Below are 7,557 nucleotides of genomic sequence, written 5' to 3'. Positions count from 1 at the left end.
CTTCAAAATGTCATGTTACACACCCCTCCTCCTCAGCAGGACACCTTTAGTGTCTGCAGAAAGAATTGAGATTCTGTAAATCTGCATTTATTTTCACCAGGCACTAAATGTGCTAAAACATATTTCTGTCTCCTAATTCTATGGTTCATTGTAGTGATTTTACAACATGTACACAAATTTTTGCTACTCTTTTCTTAAAAGGTGAGCCTAATCCTCCTCTCCTTGAATGTGGGCTGGACTTTCAGGTCCCCTTCCAAGAAATAAAATCAAGAGGGGGTGGGGTGGTGGTGTGAGACATCAGAGTTTAGAATTTTAGATCACAAAAGGCACTTCAGCTTTCCACTCCCTCGCTTGCACTCTGTTGGACTGCTTACTCTGGAGGAACCAGCAGACATGTGAGGACATTCAGGTTCCCTGCAGAGAACACCCTGTGGTGTGGAACCCCAGAATGCTGCCACCAGTCATGTGAGGAGCCACCTTGGAAGCAAACTCTCCAGTCAAGCCCTCGGATGACGGCAACCCTGGAACTTCTCAACTGCACCTTGAGAGACCCTGAGCCAAAACCACACCTCAGAAACCTTGTGTGACAATGAATGCTTGTTTTGTTAAACTGTTAAAGCGAGATAATTTACTAGACAGCCAAAGTTAACTAATACCTGCATAGACTATCTTTGTTTTGAACAATTCCCAGAATATTAGAAATAGGCTCTCCTACTGCTGCTGCTAAGTCGCTTCAGTCGTGTCCGACTCTGTGCAACCCCATAGACAGCAGCCCACTAGGCTCCTCTGTCCCTGGGATTCTCCGGACAAGAATACTTGAGTGGGTTGCCATTTCCTTCTCCAATGCATTAAAGTGAAAAGTGAAAGTAAAATCGCTCAGTCGTGCCCAACTCTTAGCGACCCCATGGACTGCAGCCCACCAGGCTCCTCCGTCCATGGGATTTTGCAGGCAAGAGTACTGGAGTGGGGTGCCATTGCCTTCTCCGTAGGCTCTCCTACCTCTCTGCAATCCTCTGGAAAAAATAACTGTAAGGGGAAAAAAAAAAGGAACTAGTGTCTGCCAAGGCCCAAAGTAAATTTATGGAACCCACTAACCCATGAGTTGTAATAGCTTGGATGTATTTCTAGGTTCAAGAAGGGCTTAGCTACACTTATGAATGATATTCATTTACTCATTCATTCATAAGTCACTTAAAAGCACCTGTTCCGTGTTAGTCACTGGGCCTGATGATGGTAGGATCCTACTTGGTTATCAAGGAAAATGATTTATGTTGGGAGGAGGCGTCTGGCCCTCTAAGGTTAAGGGAGACATCCACGCCCTCCTTCAAAGGGCACCAGAGTCACCCTGAGGGAGAGGAAGTGAGCCACGAAGCACAGACCAAGAAGAGGATTATTTACACCCTCGTAGTTTCCAAGTTGATCACTCACTGACTTCTACGTGACAAACCCATGGTTTTCATCTCCACAGCATCCAGTGAAGTTCTCATTTTCAGAGCCTGAGCGCCCCTCTGCACACAGTGCTGCAGACATGAAATGGAAAGGCTGCCCAGCATAGAACGTCAGCAGAGCCCCAGACCTACAGCCATGCTTTTCCGAGCCAGAGATTTTTAGACACTTCAACAGGAAACTTGTGGCACAGATGGAAAATAAATTGCATCTGTTAAGCAGAGTAAATGGGAGCGGGGGAGCTTCAAAGATCAAAAAGCTGTGTAAGAGATACTCTGAGGACCCAGATTATATAAATGCTTGTAAGCTATGAGTGTTTTCATACAGTGCTATTAAGAAACCTGCAATTAAGGTGTTGGAGGTTTTTCTTAAACACACACGCACACATACCCTCGCAGGGAAATCAATCCCCTCTCATAAAAGAACAGTGGTAGGTGTGCGGAACGGTTTCCGTGCCCCGGGGCAGGCACAGCGCCTGGAGACGAGTCAGTCTAACCTGTGGGAAGATACCATTTGATGTACCACCAAGAGCTAGAAGACAGCAGCGCCTCCCTGGGAGCCTGCCACTTCTCCTACAAACCTCAAACCAGGGTGTATGGAAAACCCTGCCCCTAGAGGCGGGGCAGGAGAGGAATGAGGGGCGGGGGAGATGTGCTTTCTTCTCCAGAGCCAGGTAGGGCATTTGTGAGACTGTCCTGCCATCTCCTAACCAGGTAGGCACGCAGGCCTCACACCTGCAGCTTCTGGAATCGAGCCGTCCTGCTTCTGCTCAGCCAGGTTCCATAAAGGGCACAGATGGAACCCTGACATTTTAGTGCGGCCAATGCCATCACTGGTGCTCTTTTCTCAGGGCTGACTCACAGTTAAAGTGTTTGAATAATTTAGACCCACTGCCATCTGAAAAACAAAAAACAAAAAAAAACAAAAAAAAAAAACGGTCCAGGCTATTTAACGTAAGTAGTGAGACCCAACCAGAAAAACTGTGGTGTGGGTAGAACCAGGTGAAACCAAGAAGTCTTTTCTTTAGGAAATGACACTCAGGTGTGGTCGCTGGAATAGCAGCATTACTATCACCTGGAACTGGTTAGAAATGAAAGTTCTCAGGCCCCATCCAGACTTCCTGAAGCGAGACTCCAGGAAGGGAGCCTAACCATGTGTGTGTTAACACAGCTTCCAGGGGTCTTGGTGACACAAAAGTTTGAAAACCACTGTCTCAGAGGGGTAAGTCATGATCTCATTCTGTTTATTTATAGAATCATACAAATGGTAGAGGAGAATGGATTGGGTTGCATTCAGGTGAGAATTTCTGGCTTCTTGTCTTTCTGACTTGTTTCAGGAGCCACGGTGAAAAATCCAAGGATACTTCCTTCCACGTGTTAGGCTGATCGCTGCTGTGCAGTTTGGGAGAGCTACATCAGCAGGTCTTACACTTTCTCAAGTTGCATTACAACCAAGTCTAGTTTATCCTGTTTCATATTGCAATAATGTTTTCCTAAAAAAGCAGACAAACGCTGTGTACGTTGGTATCAGGTAACTGTGTTTGGGCTGTGAAAGTACACAAAGGCCCACATAGAGAAAAATTTTGGCTAGCAATGAACAACTACTGCTGAACATCACAGAATCACGCTGGATTCAGGGCAGGGGCAGGCAGAAGATGGAGATGTTATGACAACATTCTCTCCTGTCACTCAAACTTCATTTAGAAAACGTAGGCCTCCTTCAGAATTAAAAGGGGGGAGATTCCATAACTTCCACTTAAATAAAATAGCCCCTCTATTTAAGGCTCTCATAGTTATTAAACTAATGTTACTACAGTACTTCTGGACTCACCAGTGTAAGAAGCTAAATAATTGCATGTGTACTATGATTATCAGCAACTGGAAGCAATAGTGTCAGGGCATGCAGGAGCCACAAATCAAACATCTCATTGTTCTCTCCTTGACAGGCTTCCTCTGTTCCACAGATGTCATTAGTCCCAGGAAGCTGACCTGCAATTTCTCTAATCATAATCATCCAGTATTAGAGCTCCAAGAGTGAGATGTTTTTCTCCTAAAGTTTAGTGAAAGAGATTTTTACAACCATGTTTCTTATGCATGGCAGTCAGAAAATGATAAAATGCTGTTCTGAGGTATTTTGAGATGCCATATAATTTAATACATAACCGTCATCATGTTTTTCATTGGGTTATTTTTCCAAGAGAAGATTCCAGAATTTCTTGTAGGGGGTAATTATGAGCATACAGGGTATCTGTTGAGCAGCTCTGTAAAGGTGAGGAAGTGGGAGAGAGCTGTAGACTATTAACAGAATAAGCTCCAGGGGAAATTTTCAGCCCTAGTTCTTGACCTCATGAAAGGTATTACCATCTCACTATCCCTAGAACAGGCCTGGAAGACAAAACAGAATTTAAAATTCTGATCTGACTCTCCCAGCAACATTTGATTTCTGTAAATGCTGCACTATAATTTCCCAAACTTTAGGCATCAATAAATCCTCTACTTAAGCCCCTATGTCTGATGTGTCAAATAGCTTCCCAAAGCATTTCAATCTCTGTCCTGTTCTCATGTAGTGGGTACAAGATCATGCGTGCGTGCTGAGTCGTTTCAATTGTGTCCAACTCTTCACAACCATAGCCCTCCAAGCTTCTCTGTCCATGGGATTCTCTAGGCAAAAGTACTGGAGTGGGTTGCCTTGCCCTCCTCCAGGGGATCTTCACAACCCAGAGATCAAACCCTCATCTCTCGTGTCTCCTGCAGTGGCAGGTGTGTTCTTTACCACTAGTGCCACCTGGGAAGCCCATGAGATCCTAGAAAACATATATGTTGGTCTCTGCCCCTGGTTCCTGGCATAGAGTTTCTGAAACCCTTGTAACAACCTGGATGATAGGAATGGGTTTTACTCTGATGAGATAACTCTGGTTGGGCTCGTGGATGTGGATGGGTCACTGGAAAGGCCAAGACATGATTAGGAACTTGAAGTCTTCAGCCCTGCCCCTCATTCTCTTGAGAAGGGAGAAGGGCTGAAAATGGAGTTTATGATTGGTCATGCCTACATGATGAAGCCTCCATAAAATTCTAAAAGGAAGGAGCGCTGGAGAGTTTTCAGGTTGGTGAACAGGTGGAACTTCTAGGAGAGTGGCATGCCCAGAAAGCTCATGGATGCTCTGCATCCCTTCCCATATTCCTCACCATATGTGTCTTCTCATCTGGCTGTTCATCTGTTATCTTTCACTGCATCATTTGGTAAACTGGTAAGCAGAAGTAAGTTCTTCCTTGAGTTCTGTGAGCTCTTTGAGCTAAATTAATCAAAGCCAAGGAAAGGGTGGTGGAACCCTCCTTTGTAAGAAAAGTCAGACAGAAGTCTGACTGGTGACCCGCTATGTGCAATTAGCTCTGAGGTAGGGTGGGGACAGTCTTATGGGACTGTATTAGATGACCCAAATACTGGAATTTCAGCTTTAGCATCAGTCCTTCCAGTGAATATTCAGGGTTGATCTCCCTTAATATTGACTAGCTTGATTTCCTTGCTGTCCAAGGGACTTTCCAGGAGTCTTCTCCAGCACCACAGTTCAAAGGCATCAATTCTTTGGTGTTCTGCCTTCTTTATGGTCCAGCTCTCACAACCGTACGTGATCACTGGGAAGACCACAGACTTGACTGTGTGGACCTTTGTCAGCTGAGTAATGTCTCTGCTTTTCAACACACTGTCTAAGTTTGCCATCACTTTCCTGCCAGGAAGCAACTGTCTTCTGATTTCATGGCTGCAGTCACCATCTGCAATGATTCTGGAGCCCAAGAAGAGGAAATCTGTCACTACTTCCACATTTTAGCCTTCTGTTTGCCGTGCAGTAATGGGGCTGGGTGCCATGATCTTGGGTTTTTTTTTCATATTTATTCTTAAGCTAGCTCCTTCACTCTCCTCCTTCTCCCTCATCAAGAGGCTCTTTAGTTCCTCTTCACTTTCTGCCCTTAGAGTGGTATCATCCGCATATCTGAGGTTGTTGATGTCTCTCCTGCCTATCTTGATTTCAGCTTGTAACTCATCAACCCTGGCATTTCTAATGATGTGCTCAGTATATGGATTAGCAAACAGGGTGACAGCAGACGGCCCTGTCGTACTCCTTTCTCGATCTTAAACCAATCAGTTGTTCTATACAGGGTTTTAACTGTTGCTTCTTGACCCACATACAGGTTTCTCAGGAGACAGGTAAGGTCTTGGCTTATAAAGCATCATAAAAATTCTTGGCTTCTGAAACATCAATTTACCATGGCTAATCAATAAGTCACATCAAAGTTTCCTTTGGAAAAGCCTCCTCGTATGTTACTCTCTCACCAGTCATGTTTTTACCTTGCTTGATATGCAGATAAAAACCTGTTGTTAGGGACTGAATGTTTGTGTCCTCCCACCAAGCTTATATGCTAAAGTCCCAACCTCCAACGTGTGAGTATTTGAAGTTGGGGCCTTTGGGGAGTAATCAGGATTACGTGAGGTTGTGAGAGTAGAGCCTTGGTCCCATGAGATTAGTGCCCTCATAAGAAGAGATGCCAGGGAACTTGGTTTCTCTCCTTTCACCATGTAAGGGCACAGTGAGAAGGCAGTCTTTTGTAAGCCAAGAAGAGAGCCCTCACCAGAAACCAACCAGCCTGGCACCTTCATCTCAGACTTCTAGCCTCCAGAACTGTAAGAAATAAATTTTTGTTTAAGCCACCCAGTCTATGGTGTTGTGTTAATATACAGGTTTTGGCCTAAGAATCTTTTTATTAGAAAATTTAGTATTAATGTATTTTTTGGCTTTGCTGTGCAGCTTGCAGATTGTTAGTTCCCCTACCAGGGATTGAAGCTGAGCCCTTGGCAGTGAAAGTGCAGAGCCCTAACCACTGGACTACCAGGGAATTCCCAAGTATTAATTTTTATTTTAAAGACATTACAAATAACAAATGAAGAAAAAAATAAAATACTTATTGATCAATTTGTATATATCAGGAGCTGAAATAACAATAATTGTTATTATTATTATCAATAATATTATTATTACAAATGAAGAAATTGAAGTCTAGAAATGTTAAGTAATAATTGGTCCAAGATCTCTTTAATAAGAATCAGTCAGGATAAACCCCATAACTTGTCTTCTGGGAATGACTATGTTCTTTCCTTCTCATCCAAATCCTCTTTCTCCTGTATTCTAAGAGAACTTGGTCTGTTCCATTCATGAAACCCTTTATATATTGTCTTTCAATACAGGTATTTGTAAGAAAAGTATATATATATATAATCATTGAATATAATAAATACATGGTCAAAATATTATTTTTTACATACCTTTCATGTTTTTACAAGTTGAGACCTTGAGGCCATTAACTGCAGACCTGAGAAATTATGTCTGTATACAGAGTACCAACAGTTTGAATATTTGTTGCTTGATGAGGAACTTAATTTCTGCTAAGAAAAGCTTAAGTTTATAATCATTACTCTGAGTTAAGCTTTTTTATAACAAAGACTACATTAAAATAAAAATTATAGAACTTTTCATTTTATTTTATTTTATTTTATTTTTTTTAAGGTTTCAAAGGTGTTTACTAAAAAATATGGAACGCTTCACAAATTTGCGTGTCATCCTTGCGCAGGGGCTATGATAATCTTCTCTGTATCGTTCCAATTTTAGTATATGTGCTGCCGAAGCGAGCACAGAACTTTTCATTTTAAAAATTATGAAATAAAACCTTAGTGGAAGACTAAGGTAAACAGTTGGGAATGAGATATTTTGCAAAATTGAGTGGTTTTTTTTTTCTCACCATTAAGAATGATGGGATATAGAATATCCAATATGTTCTTGAATAAAGCATATTGGATAACATCAATATGTTCTATGAGTAGAAATTTGCCATGTTAGAGATTCTATAAAACTCTTGGTGTACTGAGGACATTTCACAGATGTTGATTGTTATTATCGCATTAAAAATACCAGAGATGAGGTAATTAGACATACTGTCCAATCTAAATCCTAGTTTAAAAGAAAATTAATTAATGTAAAAAGTACCTCAAAATTATGTCATTTGCTAAGGTAATTAGAAGGCTTAATGTATATTTAAATTTATCTATTTATTTAAATATATT

At 42.0% G+C, this 7,557-nt stretch overlaps 1 long non-coding RNA gene and 1 other non-coding gene across 2 annotated transcripts; one reads left to right on the top strand and one right to left on the bottom strand.

Annotated features, from left to right (window-relative positions):
* The first annotated feature begins 1,316 nt into the window (after window positions 1–1,316).
* Window positions 1,317–3,586, top strand: LOC129643491 (uncharacterized). The gene is made up of 3 exons (XR_008710333.1): window positions 1,317–2,667; window positions 2,783–2,867; window positions 3,392–3,586. It is a non-coding gene; the product is annotated as an uncharacterized LOC129643491 (long non-coding RNA).
* A 3,436-nt stretch (window positions 3,587–7,022) lies between these two features.
* LOC129645079 (U6 spliceosomal RNA) lies at window positions 7,023–7,129 on the bottom strand. Its single transcript, XR_008711170.1, has one exon. It is a non-coding gene; the product is annotated as a U6 spliceosomal RNA (small nuclear RNA).
* Window positions 7,130–7,557: the final 428 nt, after the last annotated feature.

The sequence above is a fragment of the Bubalus kerabau genome, chromosome 2, assembly GCF_029407905.1.
Source record: "Bubalus kerabau isolate K-KA32 ecotype Philippines breed swamp buffalo chromosome 2, PCC_UOA_SB_1v2, whole genome shotgun sequence".
Classification (NCBI taxonomy): domain Eukaryota; kingdom Metazoa; phylum Chordata; class Mammalia; order Artiodactyla; family Bovidae; genus Bubalus; species Bubalus kerabau.
Note: the sequence above shows the minus strand (reverse complement) of the source record. Positions and strands in the feature narration are given on the sequence as shown.